The sequence below is a fragment of the Chelonia mydas genome, chromosome 7, assembly GCF_015237465.2.
Source record: "Chelonia mydas isolate rCheMyd1 chromosome 7, rCheMyd1.pri.v2, whole genome shotgun sequence".
NCBI classification, from domain to species: domain Eukaryota; kingdom Metazoa; phylum Chordata; order Testudines; family Cheloniidae; genus Chelonia; species Chelonia mydas.
Window position 1 is genome coordinate 78,276,590 of NC_057853.1, and position 25,473 is coordinate 78,302,062.

Below are 25,473 nucleotides of genomic sequence, written 5' to 3' on the forward strand. Positions count from 1 at the left end.
CTCAATTCCTATAGACTCCCAGAATACTTTGCTCTATTTCCCATAATCTACTGCATCAGAGAGCTATCTTGGAAATTATGAAATAAGTACCCAAATGCAGAGCAACTGCAACATTTTATTCAAGTGCTATGTGCGGTGGAACTGGTTCAGAAACAAGATATATAGTATGGACATACTGCACCAAGGTAACTTGCACCAGTACAAATCCATCACTTCAGTTTGCATTGGTACAGTTCTACAGTGTAGTCGGACACTCCAGATAAAAGTGTGAGTCAAATTCTGCTCTCAGACCCACTGTTTCAACATAAATCAGAGAAGAATTCGTCTTTCTCTATGGCAAAAAAAATTGGTATCCTATAAACATGCTCACATTCAGAGATGTGAACAAGATCTGTTGATAAGGAATTGTCTTCTGAATAATTACAAGAACCGTGGGTTCAGAATTTTTGAAACCATTATACCTCAAGTGTCACCACCTGCTAACCTGAAACTGGCAAAATCGGCTTCTAGCTCTCCTACTCCTACTCCTACCCCTTCCCTCTCCTCTGGGAAAGCCACTAATAAGTGAAGAGAACTGAAACATATGCCAGGAAATTGAAATCAATTGATTTCATGCATAAAATAACAAGGTGTTTTATCTTGGTGACAAACAGTGCTATACAAAATAAGCATCTATTTTACCTAGTGCTTTGATATGTTACTATTAATAGCTATGTAGCATTCATTAACAAGATTACAACTTTCAGGGGGTTAGCTGACCAGGCTGATCAAATGGTAAGCATCACTAAAATATGGCAGTATTCAGGACTCTAAGAAGCAATTTTAGAAAAAGGAAATCAAAGGGCAAAATACACTAAAACTATTTCAACAGAGTATAAATGATAGATGGATGGTCATGGGTGTTTAATGAATTATTGTCATACACATGAAATGTATTGACCGCTCTGTTTGCTTTGCAACTTTTTAGTCCTGGGAGAAAGAAATCGTAACACATCTAAATCTGCTTTGTGTGATTTTTATTTATTTTGTGAATTGTCAATGGCTTTTTTATAAAATAGGGAACTAATTTTCTTTAATGCCCCTTATATTAATATGTGACCATGTAACAAGGTAGCTGTCCCATTAAATTAAACTGGGCTCAGCGTTCCTGTTCTAGTCCAGGTGCTTCTAGTTGGGCCAGTTAAGAGGGTGAGGCAGCACCTGGAGCTATAAGGGGCCTAGTGAGAAGGGGAGTCAGAGCAGATTAGTTGTCATGAGGAGTTGTCAGAGACAGATAGTTCCTGGGAGCTGGTAGTAGAGTAGCAAGAGTGGTTGGCTGGCTGGTGTCCCTGAGGCAGAGCTGGAGAGGGCTGAAGGCAACACCAGAAGAGGGAGATGGCTCTGGCTTTATAGCTCAGAGCCAGGAGGTAGAGCAGAGGAAGGAAGGGGATGATGAAGGAAGGGGAAGCAGTGGTGGGACTTGCCTGCTGATGTTTCCTTGCCAGAGAGCTGGGCCCTAGTGGACTATGAAAGGCTCCTAGTGGAGGCCTTGTGGGAGCTTCTGCTGGAAAGAATGGGGTTGTGGCCTAGAGGGAAGGGCTGGGGTCGGGCAGGGGGACAGAGGAGGACTGATAAAGTCCAGGTGTGATAGAAGACACCAGGCTGGTGGGAATGAAGCATAAATGAAGATTTATATGCATTGGGGGATTTAGACTGTGTTGTAGGACTTTTGATTATGCATGTTGCTCTGTGTTTTAGTTACACTATGATGGACTGGAGGATAAACTTGTATGGAGTTACTGGTGACTCAAAAGGGAAACTGAAGCATGGGGCACTTGTCTCTTCTCTTGTCAGAACCCATATAAATGTAGATGGTTCAGCTTCTTCATCAGTAAAAGAAATCAAATTGGCCAGTCCCCACCTGCCATAAACAGAAGTCAGTGGATCAGTACTAATGTACACTCACTGAGGTGTTAGCCCAATATTTTATATGTTTTGTGCTTTTAGGTGGCTGTTCTATTCCTCCCCTTTCTTTGTTCTAAGTTGTCTCTGTTCTAAACAGCAGCAGAGAGAACGGTGTCCCTGTTTTTAGCTACTTGGTGCTATTGTCACACCTAAAGATGCTAATCATAGGAGCAACTTTCTACTTTTTCCCAGTCCCTATCCTGTTCACCACTGCTGCATGGGAGCAGATCAGCAGGTTGATAAGCAAGTGGATTGCTAAGGCTACTTTTTTTCTTTAAGAATATATTTAGTGGAGTCCAGATATGACTCTTGATTCAAAGCCTGGCTGTCTTAAAACTTCTGATTTAGAATGAAGTCTACAGAGAAAAATCTGAAGAAAGCTGAGAAGATAACTGAAGGTAAACTCAAGATGGAATCACACCACTTAAGTGGATATTTTAATGAAAAATGTGGTGCTCTATATAGATAAGGGATTTTTGGAAAATATACATTTAAGTTCACTAATATTAGGGGTGAAATCCTGGTCCCATTGAAGTCAGTGTTTGGTTTTTTGTTTGCTTGTTTTTTGTAAAGGAATTGAGGAAATTGAATTCTGTGAACTTTTATTTTACAGATAAATTTGAGCCACCTTTGCAAAAACTCAAAGTATTTCTAATTCTACTTCTCTTGCTATTCATTATTCCTCCTCCATAAGTAGAATTCTTTTACAATAATAATTCTGGCTGCCTGCCTTGGGGGAAATCCTGCCCACTGAAGAAAATAGGAGTTTTGCCATTGACTTCAATAAGGCTAGAATTTCACCCCTTCACTTTGATTGGATGCCAGCACATCTAGCAACTCGGGTTACTCTAAGAAGTATTAAACTTTACATCTGACAGATGCTGCTGCTCCTGGCAGTGCAAATAACCTTGCAAACAAAGATATGTGTATTATTCATAAATACTGCAGTTGTTTCCCCAAAAAGCTAGGAAGTCTGAATCTTAGGACAATAAACTTTGCTTGGGAAGGCTCAGAATGGTTTTAACCACAGGTGATCTTGATTTACATTACTTAGTGACAAATACATGATCTCTAATCACATCTCTGCTTTGAAAAATTGCACCTAGTGATTTCTAATTATGAAGTGTCTGTAGGGAGATATGAAATGCATTGTCAACCATAAGGGGTTTATTCAAATAATGCATGCCTTCTTATGTTTAAGTAATATTACCATGTTTCACAACAGGCATATCGCTTCTCTGTGGTCTCCACTTACTTTCCTACTGTGTCCTTCATTTATACCCTTCTGTATTAGCAGCAGCTGCTTAACTGACTGTTTCAGACTGAGAAATATCTGAATCGTCTTTCCATATCTTAATCTGCCAGCATTGTTAGAATTCCTGCCTTAGTCTACTTGAAAGTGTAAGGGACAAATATAAGGCTCCATGTAGTTCACTGTGCTCAGTCCTGGGTATCTTATGAAAAGGACATTAAAATACTATGTCATACATTCACCGCTCTTTCTGGTCACAGTAATATTTCTCTCTCTGACAGGGTGTTCTACCTCTTCAAGGGGCAAGAGGCCTCGAGCCAGTCAGATTCCCTTCGATTAGCCCCATCCTGTGGGGCAGCTGTGCCTGCACTGGATTTAAGAGGAATGACACCCAGCAATGGAGGGCTGGCTGCAGAGGAGAGCAGAAGGCTGTGAGACTCCAGAGGAGATCACAAAGCAGGCAGAAACCTAAGGGACTCTAGCTAGAAAGGCTTTGAATGGTTGTAAGGAAAGAGCAGGTAGCAACTGAAAGGAGCTCAGGAGGGGTTGAGTGGGGATGTGGAAAGGAGCCCAGGAGGTGTGCAAGTTGATCCTAGAGGGTGGGCAAAAGGGTGCTTGCATTAGAGTAGAGAAGATAAACTCCTTGGGAAGGACGGGTTGGGCCCAGTTTGAGATTGGGACAAAGACTCTGTGTGGTTTTTTGGTTTGGTTTTTTTGGACTTGGACACCCTAGATGGTACTTGGGCTAATGACTTAGCCAGAGAGCTAAGACACTGCACTAGGTTGCCGCAGAGATTGCTGAACTCTGGAGGCAGAGGGGCTGTAATGCTAGGTCTTGCCATGAGGACGCCGTCTCCATCAATGAGTTTGACACATGCCTTCACTTACCCTTTCTGGTCAGGGCACCATCTCATTGTGCTACATCTCCTCAAGTAGCAAATAAGATGATGAACCAGCAAAAATTTGACTTCAGGGGAACGATGAACATTGTAGAAGCTTAAGCAGGTATGTGAGCTTTTGTAGGATTGGGGCTGTCAAGGTTCCTCCCCCACTCTGAACTCTAGGGTACAGATGTGGGGACCTGCATGAAAACCTCCTAAGCTTACTTTCACCAGCTTAGGTTAAAACTTCCCAAGGTACAAATTAATTTTATCCTTTGACCTTGGATTTCCACTGCCACCACCAAACTTTAATTGGGTTTACTGGGAAACGTAGTTTGGACATGTCTTTCCCCCCCAAAATCCTCCTAACCCTTGCACCCCACTTCCTGGGGAAGGTTTGGTAAATATCCTCACCAATTTGCATAGGTGACCACAGACCCAAACCCTTGGATCTGAGAACAATGAAAAAGCATTCAGTTTTCTTACAAGAAGACTTTTAATAGAAGTAAAGGAATCACCTCTGTAAAATCAGGATGGTAGATACCTTACAGGGTAATTAGATTCAAAACATAGAGAATCCCTCTAGGCAAAACCTTAAGTTACAAAAAAGACACACAGACAGGAATAGTCATTCTATTCAGCACAGTTCTTTTCTCAGCCATTTAAAGCAATCATAATCTAACGCATACCTAGCTAGATTACTTACTAAAAGTTCTAAGACTCCATTCCTGTTCTATTCCCGGCAAAAGCAGCATACAGACACAGACCATTTGTTTCTCTCCCTCCTCCCAGCTTTTGAAAGTATCTTGTCTCCTCATTGGTCATTTTGGTCAGGTGCCAGCGAGGTTACCTTTAGCTTCTTAACCCTTTACAGGTGAGAGGATTTTTCCTCTGGCCAGGAGGGATTTTAAAGGGGTTTACCCTTCCCTTTATATTTATGACAGGGGCCTTGTACTATGAAAGGAATTACAATCTAAACAAAAGTAGGTGATTGTTTCCATTTTACAGGAGTGACTTTTTTATGAAGTATAGAATAAATTATCCAAGATGTGAGTAGGAACACAGCCTTTTTTTAATAGGATTTGGATAATTACTAGGGCTAGTTGAAACATTTCAATTAAATGTGCTGTTTTGTTGATGCTAAAACGTTTTGGAGCCAGGGAGAGAGAGCTTGCATGCTCAATAGCCTGGAAATTAGGGGCCCAGCTTGGGATGTGGAAGAACCAGGTTTATGTCCCTGTGATCATTCAGGGATGAGAAATTCTGCTCTGAATCAGTCGGAGCACATGCTTGAGCCTGGGTACTACCACATCCCAAGCTAGGGCCCTAACTACCAGCACACATGAATCCCTTCCCAAATTGAAACACTCAAGTTTCCATCTGTAAATTGATATTTTGCCACAATTCCACTTTGTGTGGAAAGGGTTTGCTTTCATTTGAAAGGGTTTGTTTTCATTCTGTATTGGAATGAAGACAAATTTCAAAAGTTGACTTGAAATGGGTTTGTTCTCCTGTGGCCTGCTCTAATAATTTTTTTCCAGGAAAAAGTACTATGTGGGGCTAATGTACAAATGGTAACTCAAATAAGGAATAGACTCTGCACTTACTGTCCTCTTTCCCACCTGAAATATGTTCTGCTCCTATATAATAAGTGTACAAACTAAATATTGGCAATTGCACCATGCAGTTCAATACACTTCAGGTTCAAATTGAAAGATTGAACTGTTGGGTCACAAAATGTGTTCTCTACAGTATTTCTAGGCTTGGAAGGATTGCGTTTTTATCCGTGAAGGTCAGTTTCACTGTACACACACAAACTGACAAATATATTTTGACAACAATTGAAACTTACAGATAGGCAAAGTATAAAAAATGCTTCTTGAAGAACTTAATAGTTTAAGGATATTTCCTCTGTGTATTTTGACATGATGTGAATAATTTGTATTTTAACAGTATTAAAGCATTAACTTTTTGAATCTCAATGTTTCCTGTCATTAAATAGTCCCTTTCTTGGATATGCAGTTTCATGGAGCTCAATGATTTCACATGAGAATAAAGACTACTGGATGAAGCCCATTGCCTGAATTGTACAAGTAACTTGAATTCTGGTTTTCCTTACCTTTGAGTGCTAATTTGTGCAACCTAAGTAAGGTTCTTTTAGTGTGTGTTAAATCAAACCAAAAAAACCCAGGGGAATGGAAGCATAAGGCATCCTATTGAAAATGTATAGTTCATCAGTAGCGCTGGAACTTTTAGATCCACCCCCACACAGACAGCTACCTTGTGAAATTAATGGAGTTATTGATAGCAGCAGTAGTAAGGGTAGTCATCCTTTAGGTGGACCAGTACTGGAATGAGAGGTGCCACAGATATTTGATGATAGGTGAGAAATGTTCAGTTTCTTGAATCATAGGGTCCATTCCAGGTTCTGGATGGGAGAGCTCTCTAGTGAGCACAGACTCTTCTGCCCTTTTTTTTTTCCCACCCTAGTTCGTTCTCCTAGTCCCCTTTTCTTTGCCTACCCAGTCTCCGTCTCCACTCGTCCACCTTCTCATCCAGCTCCGGACCTCTTGTCCAACTAATCTCAGTCTCATCATCCCATTCCCCTTGCCCATCTGTTCCAGTTCTTCATCCAGGCACCTTGTCTGATCTGTCTCATCCCCTCCCATACCCACATTCCTTGTCTCCACTGGCTTGGCATCAGTCTCCTCATCCTTTGTGTCCATCCCAGCGGACTCCTGGACCTAGTCTCTTTGACCACTCAGGCCCATTTTCCACCTGCACCCTGGATTTTCATAAAGTCTGTCTTCACTCCTCCATGAGAATTGTTAAAGGATTAGAAATCATGCCTTATAATGATAAACAGATCAATCTCTGAGTCTATCTTAACTAAGAATGTTAAGGGGTGACTTGACTATTGAATATAGTATCTATGTGGGGAACAAATTTTTAACAAGTTTTCACTCTGGCAGAGAATGGTATAATGTGATCCAGTGGTTGGAAGTTGAAACTAGACCAATTCAGACTGGCCATGTGTAAATTTTTAACAGTAAGGATAATTAACTGTTGGAATAATTTAGCAAGGGTCATTGGAGAGTCTCAATCACTGATTTTTTTTTTTTTTTTTAAATCAAGATTGGATGTTTTTTCTAAAAGATCTGCTCTAGGAATTATGTTAGGCAAGTTCTATGGCCTGTGTTATACAGAAGGTCAGACTAGATGATCACAGTGGTCCCTTCTGACCTTGGAATCGATGAAACGTCTCCCTCCCCATTGGTTCCCATTCTTCCCTCCCCCCGCAACCCCATTTCCATCCTTGGCTCCCACTCTCCTTGTCAGTCTGTCTACCCCTCTTTCCCCCACACCTCCCCACCAGCCACAAATCCTAGTCTTTCCCTGTCTCCACACTCTCGCCCTCCGCTCTGGTTCTTCTTCCTTCTGCATTCCGTTCAGGTGGCTTTCCAGGCTGCAAGTGCAGGGGGCATTGAAAATAGAGGAGAGACCATCTCCTAGCTTTCAGCTGTAGTGTGTGTACCCAGGAACTTCAGGGGTAGTCCTACTTGGCCCTGTGCAACATCAGCCAGAGCGCATGCAGTGTGGATGGACTCTTTGGGGAATTAAGTTATGAAGCTCTAGCAATTTTTGACTGAGCACAGCAAACTGCAATTTTTCAATGATTTATAACTTAGCCAAAGTTAGGTGGATTTCTATAGGGGACAGCAAAAGGCATATCCCAGACACAAAGGCCATCTCCTACTAAATTTCAAATTCCTGTTCAAAGCATAGGACTGCAAGTAGAGCTGTCTGTGCAGAAGTCGGGAGGTGGAAATTATTCATCCCAATTTGAATGAAAGGTTAAAAACAAAACATCTCATGGAAGAAAACATTTTGAAAATCTGCTTCAGGAGAACCAAAATCGAATATTTTTTTTGTCTTGCTCCCAGCTGCCTGACTTACTAGGGAGCCATCTGCATTGGGAGGCAACAGCTGGGCTTCTGGGGGAGCCCAGGCTGGTTGGAGACAAGGCAGAGCTGCCTGCCAAGCCTCCATTACAGGTTTTGACCCAATCAACACTTTCTTACAGAACACGTTGATTCCTTTGGATTGATACTTTCCAACAGGAAAGTGTTCCACTGGTAAATGTTGACCTGCTCTAGGCCCTCCCTCTTTTTCAAAGAAAATATTGCCAGAATTTTTTTAAGAGATGAAAAGATTTCCCTTGTTCTTGGAAAGAGCTGAACCCTTTTGGTTGGAATTTCCCACTGGGATAATCACTGGTAGTGCACCTTGCAGAGAAGAAATTTGCAATCTGACCTCAAAGGAAACCGAATCAGGAGTGAGGATGCGGCATGAATATCAGGTTAATGACAAAGGGTGTTGCAATTTTCTCCCCTAAACCATGCTGAAAGAAAATTCAGCATGCACAATGGTGAGCCCTGAAAGAACAAATAACTTGGAGGTTGCAAGGCTTTGATACAATGAGTGTCGTTAAAGTGCCAATCAAGGAAAAAAGATCATTTGGATTTGTGCTCTAGTTAGCAACTGGAGATAACGAAATATCATACCAGAAAATTAGAAACTTTTTTGCAAGTTAGATAAGGGTCTTGACAATATTTTTCCCCCCATCAACCCCACAGCAAATTGTCACACTAGACAGGAGGAAAATTAATAAGTGGCTTGTCTCTTTATGATTCAAGTCTCAATAACTCAATGATATATATTTTCAATTTAATCACACTGACCGATGTAAGAAATAACTAGAAATGTAGGTATGACCTTCCTTGAGCAGACTGTGTAAAATTCATTGTAGCAAAGCTTGTATATTGAAAACTGCGTTGTAATACATTTTGCATAGCACTGCTTGCCAAGTATGTCAGTTCAAAATAATGGTTAGACAAATTATGACTTAGAAATATAACTGGAAACAGGAAGCATAATATTGAGTTTATAGTAAAGATTCATTTTATATGATAAAATTTTATTTGTAATATGAGATTTTTATGTTGACTTAAAATGCATATGATCAGGAGGATTAAAAAAAAGCACATGGTCAGCTCACTGGAGCACAAACAGCAGAGAAGCATTGTATGTGGGGAAACACTTCAGAAGAATATATTTTCAAATATATATATTTACTGGACTTACAAGGGGAAGAGAACCCCTTTGTTCCCTCAGTGATGCATAACAAAGACAGCACTTTTTTTCATTTATGAACAGTGGATCCCCAACCCCATGGGCTGATGATGCTGAGAAGTGGCCATGAGAACTGCTTTATCTAAAGATTGAAGCCTCCTATGTTGTGTCTTAGAAGCGTGATTATACTTTTGTTTTATTTGCGAACATTTTCTGTTTCTCTTGTCTCTGCTTAGGATCACTTAAATCTGTTAATAAAATTCTTGTTTTGTTCATAAATTCATATGTGCTCTATTTAAAATAAGGTGTACCTTCTCAGCTGAGCCAACAGGCTGGTGTGTATTCTGCCTCTTTGGAGATGGCAGACTTGGTAATTTCTGAGAGTGTCCCGTGATGGGCTAGATGTTGCAGGGAAATGCTTTTGGAGTGTTTGGGACCTGAAGAACAAGGCAAAGTTACGACTGACAGAGTCCTGGGGAATCTAGGGGGCTAGCTGACAAATGGGAGTGGCAAGGAGTGATCACTCAGTTTAGCACCAGCAGATCCCTTTTATACTGAGGGAGAGGGCTAACAGGGTGACTTACAGCTCTGGTCACTCTCCGAGAGCATCACAGGGACTACTTGTGTTCTTAAAGTTAAATATGTACTTAAATGCTTTGCTGTATTGAGATCCATGTGAAAAGTCTCTTCCATTCACATTCCAGTTTTTCCAGGCTTGAGCTGAGTTAGAAGTACTGCAAGAACAGTCTTTCACATATTGAGTATTCATGTTATGTTCTAGCCTAATCTACTAAGAACACAAATTGAACGCTAAAATTGTATTAAGGTTATATCCTGTACTACTTTATCTGAACCAGTTCACCCATCCAAGTGGTAAACCCTCTAAATTTGAAAAAATGGTACATCAAACTGAAGGCATATTCCAAAAAATAACAGGAAGGCCATTAGTAATGTCTGTAGACACAAACGTAATGTGAGGAAAGGAAGATGTACTTTACGGAGGGAAACCTATAAAGCCTACATAATGCAGGGTCTGACTTTTTTGCACCACCAGAGGTGATGGGGAGTTTTGCCATTCACTTAAATGGGCAGAGGATCAGGGTCATAGCAAAGAGACCTAGACGGTACCTTCCTTTTGAGTCTGAGGATAATATTTCTGATAATCAAATGTTTCTCCTAATATGTGTATTCAATCAGAAAACTTGCCACAACCACCAGGAAAAAATGCAACTTTAGGGATCCAGTCTTTTCACACTGATTTAAAAGCTATAAAAGTGTAACTCCATTGGCTTCAATGGATTTTCTCTGGCTTGCCCCATGGTATGAGGGAGAAGGATCTGGGCTTTTGAAGCTAAATGGTTGTACAGACTATATATCATTCAAAGGAGGTAGTTACCTTCCAGAGGAAACTTACTAGCATTCTGGAGCAACTGTCTTTCACTGATGCGGGTGCTGATAAATATAAATAGATTTACATTTTTTAAAAAATACCTCAACACCCATGCACAATTGTGAAGGGTGTGCACACCTGTGAATTAATAGGGAAAAATCCTTTAAAGTGAGAAGCTCACTTTCCTTCAATGAAGGATTGTATAAAATTGTTGAAATGAATAACTGGTCTATTTAGGCTACTCACTAATCTTTTGAGGGCACTCATTAGCATGCTTGAATGATAAAAGGCATAAGAACAATTTTCATCAAATGAGATTTAGTGGTGCATATCATGCATGAGACACATTATAAATTGTGTTTATGATGTGAGAAACCTTGTAATAGCATCTGATTCACTGCATAAATCATTGCTTTGTCCAGAAGTGAATACACAAATTTGGTTTTGGGATGCTGCTTAAATGCAACAGATCAAAGCCTTGTACACTAATCCCCATTCTCCAGTTTTTGTTCCTTCACATATGTACTTGCTGAAGTACATACTTCAGCCCCTCCCCTCCAATACAGATCAGAAATCAGTATTTGAATAATACTGAAATGCTATGATCTGTGTCCTTTGAGTCAGGTGAAAATAGACAATTGCATGCCAGAAGTAAGCTTTTGGATATGATTAATTCTACATATTGAATTATTACTCAAGAAATTGTTTATTATATTGCCTGGGTGTTTCAGAAAGAAGATGAGAGCCTTGGAAAAAATATTTTAAACATCCTGAAAGTTGAATAGTTACCTGGGGAGATAACTCAGCTGAATATATTTGAAATGATTGTCATTCAGAGACTGAAGCCCTTTCACACAACTGCTCATCCCAGTTTGAAATCTGATAATATAATCTCTGAAAGATGTAGAACACCTGTGAGTGTTATAATCGGCAGGGAATATAAGGCATCACTGATTTCAATTTAAACGTGTTTCTATATTTACAATATTTCACTTGTGATCTTATGAGCTAACAATTTTAGCAGGCTCTTGCTTGTCAGTATTTATTTGCAACTGAATAACCAAGAAGAAAACCCCTCAGATATGAAGAATGAAATTTTTCTCTTTCATATTGGCAAATGAGACTCTGTGAATGCAGGACATAGTCCTACAGAACTTACTCAGGCAAAGTTCCCAATAATTTTAATAAGTACTTGAGTAAAGACTGCAAGATCAAGCCCAGAAAGTCTGTAGAATCCTAGGTTAGGGAGAATTCTATGCAAGTCAGAGGGCAGCATTTTTGAAGTCTGATGTAATGGGACAATGCATTATACTGGACTCAGCTGCTCAGGAGAAGACTTTTCAGTGTAATCATGAAAGTGACTACTACTGCTACTCCCATTCCCACTGATCTCCAAGACCTCAATCCTATTGACAAAGCCCTAAAACTGAACTCCCACCCCATAATTCTTCTGCTATTTTTATATTCCATAGTACAAAAGTAGATGCTTTTGAAAAGGTTTGTGGATTTTCATCACCAAGGAAGAAAGCACAAAAGAGGAAGAGAAATGGTCCTGATGCTTGAAAGGATGGGAAGAGATTTGTCTAAATCTGAGGGTTTTTTAAAATGAATTGTTCTATTACACAACTATAGACACTTGTCACTAAATTGACCAGATCTAAGGACCACTTTTCCAGTGCTGTGGGGGAGTATCATTGCTTAGAGTGACCGGTAGAAAGGTCAGATAAAAATATTGGATTTGAAAGCTAGGTAGCATATTGTAATATTATGACCTTCTGGAGAGGTGAAAAGGTATACATCCCAATGAAAAAGGCCATATCTCAGATAGGATACTCCAAGATCCAGGTTAAGATGGAGTCAGGCCTAAGTTTTTGTAGACTTCAGAATCTCCAGTACTCCATAATTTGTGCAAAGACCAGTGTGTGGTGCTTAAGGGGAGGAGTTGGTGATCTCTGCAGAGAGACACCATTCTGTGTAGCTGGCTTTCCATTGTGTGTGTCCCCTCTGACCTTTTTTTTCTACAAGATAGACACAGATTTTTTTTTCCTTATGGCTCCATACAGCAAAGAGGAGACATAGGCCATAGCTGTTCATAACAAATCAATGACTTGCCATTTTCACATCTTGCATGTACAACTGTTAAAGAAATTAAAAAATTATGAATTTGCTCTCATGACAATTGTAAGTTTGAGATACCACTTTGGCCTATTTTTCAAAAATGGTGGTGTATGTAATTCCTTGATTTTGGAATACCTATATGTTTGCAGTGTTGTCATGTTTGTCCCAGGATATTAGAGAGACAAGGTGATGTCTTTTACTGGACCAACTTCTGTTGGTGAAAGAGACAAGCTTCTGCATTACACAGAGCTCTTCTTCAGACCTTCATCTTCAACTATGTGTAGCTCGGAAGCTTGTCTCTTTCACCAACAGAAGTTGATCCAATAAAAGATATTGCCTTACCCATTGTGTCTTTGTCATACTATACACCATCCAATAAATATGTGGCAGCTCATGAATCTTGAGAACTTATCGCTGATAGTATGACATTGGGAAACAGAATGCAGATTTTATTGCCTTCCCTCTTTTGGAGATAAAAGTTCAACCAAGTACTACAGATAAAGAAATGGACATGTATTGTGCTACTAAGTCATAGCTAATTCTTCAGTTAGAATATTTTAGTACAAATGTAAATTATGCACTTTTACAACAGCTATTAAGAAAATTATGAAAAAGCATTTGTCTCAATGCAAAGCTACAGATATTATGATTTCAGCATTTCACTTAACAGGTGGAAGGAACCTGAAATACCAGCTCTAAGAAAATAAGACCCCTTTAAAACAAACTTCTAGTTACAATATATCCCTTTGACAATGATTACTACTTTTCACTACCTTTTTGTTCATAGCTTTTTGCTAGATTCTCCCTTTATAGATTCTGTTAGTCTTCCCAGCATTTTATGTCTGCTTTAGCTAGCAACAGAAGAGGAGAGAACTCTAAACTGAGAGTGACAGACATATTAGGAGAGCACTTTCATTAATAGCCGGACGTTACCCCATGTAGTGAGTTGTCTCTCTTTGGAGTAGAAACAGTCACTCTCATAATATCTCAGTAACCAAAAGAAATAAGGAACCTGCCCCCTATTCTCCATACTGTTTTTTGTGCTGAAAAAGCAGAACATTTTTGATTGTCATGAAATGTTGAATACCATATATAAGGTATGAACTGGGAGTGTATATCTATTAGTGTTTCTGTGATAGTAATTCTCAATGCTTTTATTTCAATCACTGGGTCAAACTCAAAACTAGTGCAAATTCCTTGACAGCAATGGAGTCGTGCTTGCACAAAGGCTGACTATGACACAGAAGTTTTTATGGGGCCTAGCAAATGGTTAATTTAACAGCATGATACGGTATTAGAATTGCCGATGCAAAATCACTTGGCCAATATCATCTTTTATTTCTAGATGTTGTGTGTGGGCAGGTTGGGAAATAAGACCTATGGAATGATAGTTTTCCCTTGCCAAAGCCCTATCTGAAAAATCTTTTCCTGAGGAAACTGTATGGAAATGCATGCTTTTGGTACAACATTGTGCATGGCAAATTCCCCTGTTTTTGAAGTATCTTCATGAGTCAGAGATAAAAGTAATTTCTGGCAGGTAGTGGCCCAGTGGCTTAAACTTTTGGGACTTGAAAGACCCTGCATTCTATTCAGAGGTCACACAGTAAGCCATGGGCAAGCCATTTCACCTCTCTGTTTCAGTTTATCCATCTGTAAAATGATCCTGACTTTTTAAAGCATTTTGAGATCTACTGACAAAGTACTATATAAGAACTAGCTAGCTATTATTTACTACTGTCTTTCTTCCTCTCCTTTTCTTCTGCTTTCTGTTTATATGGTTCTCATCACCATGGTATAAGAGGCCCAGATTTTTAAAGGCATTTCTGCACTCAGCATTGCAATTCTTAACTGATTTAGGAGCTTAAATCTCATTTTCAAAAGGGATTTAGACTCCTAAATCAGTTAGGCATTGGAATACTTAGTGCAGCAGTGCCAAAATGCATCTGGGCCCGAGCACCTCTTTGTAAATAATTCTCTTCTTTCCCATCTTGTAGGATTAATAACTTTTTTTTATTTATTTGTGAGTGTGTGAAGACCATATTGAGCTAGAGTTCCAATTCAGAGATAAGTTAGACATTCAGAGTGATGGATTAACTCCACCAGAAGGAGGAAATCCACCTAACAATTCAAACACTGAAATATCTTCACTGTTTTTTACATGCATTTCATTGCATCACTTTTGGAGTCAAACTTCCACTACATCTTTTATAAACGCTTAATTTAGTGTTCTTGTCAATTAAATATATTAGCCCCTTTCTGACACTTTATTGTAATTATAAAATATGAAACTGTCTCTCTTGCTTTTGTCTATCTTCCTTCACCTCACATTTCTTTCTTCTCTGGTATCCTTTGTCTTTTCCTTTGTCTTTAATGGTTTATCTAATCTATAGCTGGGAGCGTGATAGCTCCACTCAAGTTAGCGTGCTTAAAAATAGTGGTGTAGCTGAGGTTAGCAAGGCCAGTGGCTTTGGCTAGCTGCTTAAGTACGTATCCAGGAAGTCCAGACAGGTTTGCAGGGGCCCTCTGGCTTCGCTTCCACTGATCATGATACACCTATGTTGGCTCTCTGGGTTTCATCTACTGACTTGCAATTGCCTCCTGTTCCTTTGGATCACTTGTTCCTCTTGCATTGTTGCCTTGTGACACCTGGGTGCCAACGCATCTCTCGCTACTCCTTTAGTCTGCTTCTTGTGGTATCTCCCTAATGCTGAATCCTCAGAGTGCCAGTCTCCAGGGCTAGTATATCCTTGGTTGATCTCTTGTACTCTAGTGCCTGCTTTCTCTGATTGTTGGCCATCTCCTCTCAGTGGTGTTGCCTCCTGCTGCCTATAATTGGTAGCAAGATTTTCGTCCTTTGTTCCGTCAGTCCTGCACTGGACAGTTTTAGTGACCTTGTCATGGGGATTCCTGTGCACCAAAAATGTTAACAAGGGGTCTGCACCAGCAGAAATAGCTTTATATAATTGTCTTAATAGTTTTCACTGCTGATTCTACTTTACCATTATTCTGTAGATATGCTGGAGAGACATATGGTGCTAAAACTGTCATTTGCCTGAACTCCTCTGAGGCAAATGGGTTTTTGGTGACTACCATATCTGAATGGCATATCTCACAAAATGGGCGTTCAGTTTGCCAATCATTGATATCCTGCCTGTCACAAGAAGGAAGTCAAATTTCCAAAAATTTGAATAGTAAGAAATGTACAGTAAAAGCATACCTTGGTATCCCCTATCTTTAGGGTTATTTTAATGTTAAATGCTCAACTAAAGAAAAGTTGAATTTAGCATTATAGTTTTAGTTAATAGCCTTAACAAATGGCAACTAATGTAGGATACAAGAAGCCAAAATAGTATTGGACTATGATTTGGCTAACAAAGGATAAAATTGGTCAATATAACCACTGACGTTTTTCAGAATCAAATCACAATAGAAAATAACACTTATACTAAAACACCTGTCTTGGGGAGGTGATTTTTGTTTAGATTTTTTTTTTCTAAGAGCCTCTCAGAATAGGATCTCACTTGTTCCTTGTTATGAACACTAGTGTTGCTAACCCAACAAAGGAAGACAATCTAAAACTCTATTTAAAGCATAAGACTAGTTAATTACTTATATGTCAATTCACCAAGGTCGTCTTCCCAATGGATCTATAGCAGTCAAACCTTTCAGCCTATTTCTTAATGAATTAGAATAGCCACAGGGTCTGATTAACGTGCCTAATTATCTAACAAACTCCTACATTTATGCTAGATTGTATAGACTGAGTGCAATTCAAGAGGATTGTACACTTGGTCTGTTTTATGTCTGGTATGCACATAGACCTTGAAAGACAATATGAAACCATGAACTATGGTAAACATTTACAGTGTCCTGTAGTTTTAGCTGAACAAGTTACTGTTAATTTCAAAGGTACTGCACAAATATCTAAGCTCTACTTTGTAGTGATAAAGGTGCATCAACGTGCACTGCAATATCTTTGGAGCATTAAAAAGGGGTCTTGCCAGGATTGTCTGTAGGGGTTTGTGGTCTGATTGCACTATTACTGGGTGGCCATTGGTGTACTGATGGAATTGCTCCACTCCAAATACCACAGCCAGAAGCTCTTTTTTTCTGTTTGGGCATACCCCTGTTCAGTCTTGGACAGGGCTTTAGTTACAAAAATGACCAGCTGTTCCTGCAAAAGAGGAACACCCACTCCTTTCTCTAATGCATCACATTAACATGTCAATGGCTCTCTTGGCTGGTGGTACTTCAGGACAGAGGCATCTGTTCTAATTTGTTTCAGCATGAAATGCTTGCTTTTTGGGGATCTGCCAGGTCCCACTCAATGTCCTGCCTTGTGAGCTTACCTATAAGTGATGACAGAACTTGGAAAGCAAATTTTATTGTTCCTATAAAGTACTATGCCCCTTTCACATCCATTGGAACTGGCATGTCTCACTGCATTTATATGGTTGGGATCTGATTTTGGTCCCTCTGAGGTGAGCAGATGTCCAAGGTATGTCACCTCATACCTTGTCACATTTTTTTCCTCGGTTGAGTTTTTTGTTTTTGTACCTGCATCATTGCAGAAAAGCTTATAGTTTTCTGTCATTGTCTCATTAAGCTTCTGTATAATCTACAATAGATACCATTTGCAATTATTTTCACTCCAGGCAGTCCTTCCAACAGTTGGGTGAATCCTCACTGGAACACCACTGGTGCTGGGCTTATGCCTATCGGCATGCACGGCCATCTGTAGCAACCAAATGGTGTCGCAAAAGTTCTCTGCGTGCTGAACTCTTCATCTAAACACCATGTGCCAAAACTCATTCCTCACATCAAACTTTCTGGATTTGGAAATTCTGGCAAGATGTCATCAGTTGTGGACAGTGGATTGTGGTATCTTTTTCTATGCCCAATTCAGAGGCTTCAGTTGGTGCTGTCTATTATTCTTAGATTAGTTACTATGAGGTCACATTGTCCTATAGGTTGCATTATGCTCTCATTGCACATTAAGGACCAGGTACAATCTAATAATGGGTGTGTTCAAGTCCAATTCACGCCAAGGAATCATGCTGCCATGAGTCCTGCTATGTAGCGGCAGTCATATAGGCCATTTCCCTGTTAATATTGTGGCATGCATTGAGGTTGGTATGTCCCTTTGTTGCTCTCCTTTCTCAACAGCCTGAACCTGATATACTCTTTGACTCAAGGAGAGAGTTATGATGTCATCACTGCTATCTGATGTGCCATCCACACCTTAAACCAGTCTGACTAAATCTTTCTCGCACACTCCTTTGCTCTTGCACACCTTGTTAAAATGATGCAACTTGCCACATTCCTTCTAATGCTATCCTAGGGCAGGGCACTTCTATACCCACTCATGCTATTGCCCACAGTAAATGAATCTCACTATGGATATGGAACTGTGATCACCTGCTCTTTGCTGCTATCTTACTTCATTTACTTTGAATATTGTGCCTCATAGGTTTTATCCTTTCTCTTGAGACTTCCACTACACACCTCCCATATTTAAGCTTCTGTCTAGCAGCTGCTCCCACAGGTGGTGATATCAAGTGCTTCAGACTATCCTGTCCTGAATCGGGGACTTTGTCAAGTCCTCAAAATTGCATGTAGCAGCCAGTCTGCATAAGGCTGTAATGTGGGGGTCTATCCTCTCCTCTCTGGATTGGTCTCTGTCATTTCACAGTTTTGTTCTGCTTTGAGGACTAATAGGTCCACAAGGCTCCTGAGACAGCTGAGACGCTTGGGGCAGTGGTGATCTTCAGAGGGGTGCACATCTCTCTGTATTGTTCACAAGTAAAATTTAAATTTTTGCTGTTGCTCAGGATGGTAAGGTCTGTGTATGGTTTGAAGTCCTCTCCATCCATCCCTAGGCTAGGTTTGTGTCTGGAAAATCGTGGCCATTGGGGTGCTTCAGCCTAAGAGGCTTGTGATGCCAGGTGCTGTGTGTCCGAGAACTCACAGGTCCATCACTGCCACCATGTTTTATTTGCAAGGGGTGAATATAGGTGAAGATGAACCAGCAGGACTCTGTTAAACTCTGTGGACTGCTCTGTCCAGGCCACTGAGTTGCTTCCAGCCTAACTCCCAGCATTCCTTATTCCATTGGTGTCCCACCAATAACTGTCCCTCCAGGATGCATGGGCCCTTTGACTCCAGTTCTGATCAAGATACTCTCTGTCCTTTAAATCTAGGATTATGCCAAAAATGGGTAAATAGAAGCCATGACAGAAGCAAGGAGAATTAAATGGTTGTGCAGCTGTTTCAGAAGGTGAAATCAGTATTCAGATCTATCAGTATAAGGGAGCAGATTGACAAGAACATTAGATAAATTGGTAACAGCGGCTACAGTAGTAAAATTATTACACAAACACGTAGAGTCCTCTCTACTACATATTGTGAACTGGATGCATACCATTATAATGTATAAATCTGGGGTGATTTATGCTTCCAAGTGTAATAAGGTAGAGAAATAACACCTGAAGCGCAGTGAATAAATGCTTTAATTAAAATGAGCAAGAAGTTATTTTGTATTTGGTATTTCATACACGTAACACTTGTATACAAAATATACATGTAGCCATTGGAAAAAGAGACTGGCTCAGCCTCTAAGAGCTGGATTTTATTTGAATAAGAACATTTTAAACTGTAAAACTTGAGCTCAATGATAAGAGGAATAGATTAAATTTGTGGGAGCTGGTGTCTCCCAAGACCTATAGGATCAGATACACTTTTTTAATTGTTTAAAATCCTACATGAGTGGATGGAAGACCACTCCATTTTATAATAATACTGTGGAGAGTGGGGTTTTGTGCGTGTGCTCATGAAAAAGAGTTGGCCGCTCTGTCCATCCCAGGCTTCGGGCAGGTTCTCGGATGCTTCACTGAGTGAGGGCCTGCTGGCTGTAGCCCTTTTGTCTGGAGCTACAGAGGCGCGCACACACACTGTTGTTCCAGAGGCATAGAGAGAGGGAGAACAACCAGCACCTCCTCTTCTTAAAAAGTTCGGCACTTCCTTTGCCTCAGGACAAGGTTTTAAAGGGGCCATACTCTCTAAACCCTAAGGGGGTTACACTTATAAAGCCTCTTAATGTTTTGTTTGGGTTATGACCGTCCTTGCACAGTGTGGCGTGTTTATAGCATTCCTGGTCCTCCACCTTTACCAGACAGTACCAGGATGTGTTGTAGGGGGAACTTAATAAAGAGAGGAACTACCCAGTCAGGGTGTTCTCTAGTTACTGCTTAAGGCATGGCTCTCTGTGTTCATACCCTCACACTACACACATTGCCTTGTTTTGGTCATCCTTTTATTTCACTATGCATTGCACTCCTATAACTCTGCACATGTAGCTACACTATTTTCCTTCAATTTCAGGGGGTATTGGTGGTAAATCTGGATTAGCATTGCACATTTATTCTTCAGTGATTTAGTCATCAGGACACAGTTTCCAAGGTAGGTTTACACACTATAGGGCTAGTGAGATACTGTAACTACATATGTGCATCCTTTGCAAATCCAATTACCCATTTACGTGTGTGTGTGTATACATTTTTAGGGTAAATCTTTGGCTCTTGTGTTTGAAAATGTATTCCGTAGTTCGGGTTTTTTTGTTTTTAGGCAGCACTAACTCTAACATGCAGTGTTACAGGGATTTTCAGCCCATATAATTTTCTTTTAATCCGTATATTGTCAGAAAATAGTAAAACAAAACAAAAAAACACCCTCTGGTTTTCACCTTTAAGGGACATTAAAGTGTAACCAAGGACTTGGTAGATGTGAGTGTAAAGAAAATATATAGCATCTGCCTGTGCTGCAAAAGCAACAAGTATTTCACTGAAGTTACAATCAACTTTTAACACTAAACGGGCTCCAGGACCTTGTAACAGGATTATGGACCCTGTATAACTCCCATTAAAATCAAGGGGACATTTATATCCATTCTAATGGGAATTGTACTGGGCCTTGTGCAAGAATTGTCATTGAATATGGGAAGGACCACCGAGGCACTCTTGTTACATTTAGTTTGGGTATGTCTATACTACCCACTGGATCAGCGGGCACCATCAATCCAGTGGGGGTCAATTTATCGCATCTAGTCTAGATATGATAAATCGACCCTCCCGTCAACTCCGGCACTGCGCTGCCGCGAGAGGCGCAGGCAGAGTCAACGGGGGAGCAGCAGCAGTTGACTCTCCGCAGTGAAGACACGGTGGTGAGTAGGTCTAAGTACGTCAACTTCAGCTATGTTATTCACGTAGCTGAAGTTGCATAACTTAGATCGATTTTTTTTTCCCCGCCCCCCAGTGTAAACCAGGCCTGAGTCTTTAAATACAATTGCAAAAATGTTTTCAGATTCAGTTAGAATATGTAACTTTTTTTAGCCTTTAACAAAGATATGAACAATGACTCCCCAAAATAAATAATAGCTACAAAAATAATACAAAGGTCATTAGCCATGAACATATCCGTATTTGTAAACAAACTAATAAATAAAAGTGGAAGTAAATAATCAAGTACACTGACAACTGGGTATGTGAGAATTATGGTATATCCTATTGTATTTGCTTTTATTGTCCATAGAACACCTGGGGCTTAAAACAATAACCAAAGATATAAATACTGCTCAAAGGTTTGAGATTCCTAAAAATCCGTGACCATTTGTAATAGAGTAAAATACACTCTAAATGATTTAACAAGTCTGGATATATTAGGATTATGACAAATCACATTAGCAACTTCTTGAACAAGACTGGGTAAGACTGCTAAAATATTGAAAAAAGTCTTAAGATATGGGGGGGAAGGAGACTCATTAAAATATGTAAATTAACAAAAGAATATTCATCCTTTTATTTCTGGGTTATAACTTTTTTTAATTCTAATGAAAATAATTAGCTTTTTCAAAATTAATTGATTACTTTAAAAAAAAAAATTCATCCTTGGGCATTTCGGGTCAATTCCTAATCCTTTTAGTCATAGGGCTACAAGTAGAGGGTTTAGACAGAGATGGAATTCTCCCTCCAATCTGAAAGCCAAGCACAGAATGTTGTAGCTGCTGCTACAGCTCGGGCTGTACTGCTAACCACTGCCCATTGCACCACATCCCAAATACCCCACGTGGGACTGTGGCTCATTAGAGCAGCATTGTTTGTGGTCCCACTTGCTATACTCCTGCTACTGCTCTGACTTGCATACAGCCCTCCTGAGACGCTCTCTACCTACAGAGAGAACAACCATGGAGTTGGTTCTGTGTAGCCTTCTGCATGGTCTTTCCACTTCTCAGACACGTGCAGCAGAAATGCTATATTTTCTGTTGGGTTTTAGGGTGCTGTGCAGCAGGTTTTATCCCTTCCTGCATAATACCTACTGCTATGGGTGTGTACAAGAGTGGGGTGCCCTGGGCCCCTGCCTGCCCCCATCAGTGCAGACCCAGAACTTCTCTGGGGCAAAGAGAGTGAGCTTCTCCAGCCTGGGGGGTGGGAGTGGGAGGAGATCCAGCTATCAGGAAAGAGTAAGCGCCACCAGTCCTGGGGTTGCAGAGGAAGTGGGGGAGAGCAAGCTCCACTAGCCCCAGGGCCGCGGAAGGGAGAACCTGGTCCTCTGGGGCTGTAGCGGAGAGAGCCAGCTCCTTTGGCCACAGGAGAGTAGGAGGACCAGCTCCTCTAGCCATGGGGGGTACAAAAAGTGCCCCTCCAAAAGCAGCCAATTTTTATTCCTGTGCACCCCCCTGCCTACTACAGTTACAATGATGTTGGAAAATGTAATATCTTGAGTTTAGATTATACAATATTAAGGTTAGTAGACTTAAGATTAAAAGTCCTCTAACAGCTGCCAGTGCTGAAGAACTCACAATTGGGATTCCAGGTATCTAGCCCAGTCACTTTTTGTTGTAGCTGGAAACATTAAGTGGTCTAATCCTGAGAATTTGGTTTTAAATGTAGCTTATGTTTTCCAAAAATTGTCTTACCGTATCATCATTTTTCTCGTCCCAGTTAACCACTCTTGTCTTACTATTCCCCCATCTCTGCCTGTCTGAGCACTCATTTTCCATTTTGCCACCTTTTTGCCTGTGCCTTCTCTCATTTCCCCTTCAGTTTGACTTGTCGTTCTCCATTTCCCTCTGTATCTTTATCTCCTTTCTGGGTTCTTTGGCTCTCTTAGAGAGGAGATGGTGATTAGAGCTGGTTAACATTTTGTTTGTTTGAATCTGTTTTTTTTCAAGATTTTTCTAATTTTTCAATGGGAAAGAGTAAAATCTTTTTTTTTTTTTTTTTTTGAAACCATTTTTTCCAGTTATTAGTTTTTCTCCCATTTCTCTTTCCCCTTACCACATTGTTCTCTCCCACTCCCAGCTGACAGTTTTGGGAGGAGAAAGAATATGTTCCTACAGCACCTAGAATATTGCCTTTGGAAGAAAAGGTTCTTACATCCTAGATGGAAATCTGACTTTGTCAAAAAGTTATTTCTTAAACACATTGAAAATTCTTAAACAAAAAACCTCAAGCCCTGAGGCATTAGATGTTTTTAAAATTGCATTTTAAATTAGTTGTTGAGACTGAATCTGAAACCAGTTTAATGTAATATGACATTCTGTTCTATATATATTTTGCTTTCCCTTTCTATTATTCTAGTATCTTTAGGTCTAGTGATTGTGGACTCTGCTGCTGATTTAGCCTTGAATCAACTCTTCTGAAGGCTCTTATGCCACATGCCAAAACTCAAAGAGCATATTTCATATAAGTTTAATTAGCACAGCTTCTACTTGTTGGATGTTGCCTTCTTACTTAAAGGACTTACCAGTACGCCGGAGTCCTGAGCGGGGGGATGGGGCCTCAACCAGAAGAGGTGGGGCCTTTAAATCGCCGGGCCCTTTAAATCGAGATTTAAAGGGCCTGGAGCTCTGGCTGCGGTTGCGGCAGCTGGGAGACCTGGGCCCTTTAAATCACCGGCAGAGCCCTGGGGTTCCCAGCTGCCGCTGCTACTTTAAAGGGATTTAAAGGGCCATGGGCTCTGTGGCGACCAGAGTCCTGAGCCCTTTAAATTGCCACCAGAGCCCCGGGGCTCCTGGCTGCTGCTGCTACCCCGGGGCTCCAGCAGCAGGGCTCTGGTGGCGATTTAAAGGGCCAGGGCTCCAGACAATGCCAAGAGCCCCGGGCCCTTTCAGTCGCCAGCCTGGGGAAGCTGCACTCTGCCGGTACGGTCGGTGTGTACCAGCTCTTGCTGGTACACCATACCGAACCAGCTTACATTCACCTCTGATTTTAGAGCTGTTACCGATGTATTGTTAGAATTCTGATTTAGGTAGCTGAGAATAGGCAGAGCTGAACAAATTGATTAATCAATAGCCTTAACAAAGTGGATTGGTCCACACTGAGAGAGGTGACGTCTGCTTACTTTAGACAAGTGGATTTAATAAGCATGAAAGAACTAGTCTGACAAGTGCAATCTTCTCTTTTATGTAAAGAATAAGTATATAATGAGCAGTAATGCAGACTACTTGAAGATGCCCAACAATTTGTTTCTATCATTTTCTGAATGGAAATGTCTGTCTTTCATCTCCAAATGTAGGAGGATCGTTCTGACTCCTTGCTCTCCTGTGGAATGTGCCTTGAAGATTACTAGTTGTGACAGTGTGTGGGGACTGCTAATGTAACATTAGGCCACTGCAGAGTCATCAGAGGGCACTATAATGACTTTTGACTGTTACTAGCCTGAGCTGGATTTGAACTGGTGACACAGAGATGAAAGATTGTATATGCTATTACCCTTATCCTGTAGCTATCAAGTTCCACTAATGATTGCTGAATTCTGTTACCATGGAGATTTGTTTTGAATATTGTGCTGGTGTTTTCTGGAAAGGTTTTGATGACAATGGTCAGTTTTGAGCTGACTGTGCTGCACCATATCAGAGACCCATTTTGTATATTTTCTCTTACTATTGCTAGAGCACATCATCATTTTTATAAAACCAATCTTGAGATATGGATTTGTGCCATTGCAACATTTTGAGCTGCTTATTGTAAATGATTATGAGCTGGCATACTACAGTGATGGGACTGTTTATAAGAATCTAGACTGACAACTGTCTTATCTACAGACTGATTCAGCAAGAAATTTCAGATTATTAAAAGATCAGCAGTTCTCACCAGAGACAGATCAATACGGTATATTTCTTGTCTCTTAGTAGCATTCCATGTTGACTTCAAGATCTTTTAAATGATTTTGAAGACACTCCACCATTCTGCTCATTAGTATATCTCCAATTTGCTAGATCCATATTGTCCCCACTGTTTGTTTACAGTCCTCAAAGCAGGGGTTGAATTCTGTTCCACTATTTCACCTGAAGGCCTACATATACAGTACAGAGTGAGGATTGTTTCCGCTAGTATGCATTATCCTGAAAATTTGCTTCCACTATATTAGGAACTCTATTATCTCTATTTATGGATCTAGGACTAACCTGAAAACTTATCTTATCAGTCTCATTAATTTTGATATGATTTTGTACCAAAGCTCATGTTAATGTTTGATGTTTGTTTGTATCAGTCTTTCAATAAACTTGATGTGAGCAAATTATATTGCCTTGTACAATATCCATATTTCTAAGGTATTAAAATAAAATAATACCAATTAATATTCAGGAAAGTAATGAGCTGAGATTATTGGCTACTTTGCAAAATATACTAATTTTACCATTACTTTGTACTCAAACCTTGTTTGTCTGTTTGTTCCACTTGCGTTTTATTGTGAGC

General features: G+C 40.3%; 1 long non-coding RNA gene across 3 annotated transcripts; it reads left to right on the forward strand.

Moving 5' to 3' along the window:
- Positions 1-1,230: 1,230 nt before the first annotated feature.
- LOC122466506 lies at positions 1,231-25,417 on the forward strand. Of its 3 annotated transcripts, none has more exons than XR_006292101.1 (4): positions 1,231-1,406; positions 1,738-1,915; positions 2,224-2,342; positions 24,290-25,417. It is a non-coding gene; the product is annotated as an uncharacterized LOC122466506 (long non-coding RNA). The 3 variants fall into 3 exon arrangements; XR_006292099.1 differs by having other exon boundaries at positions 2,293-2,342; XR_006292100.1 differs by lacking the exon at positions 2,224-2,342 and having other exon boundaries at positions 24,290-25,415.
- Positions 25,418-25,473: the final 56 nt, after the last annotated feature.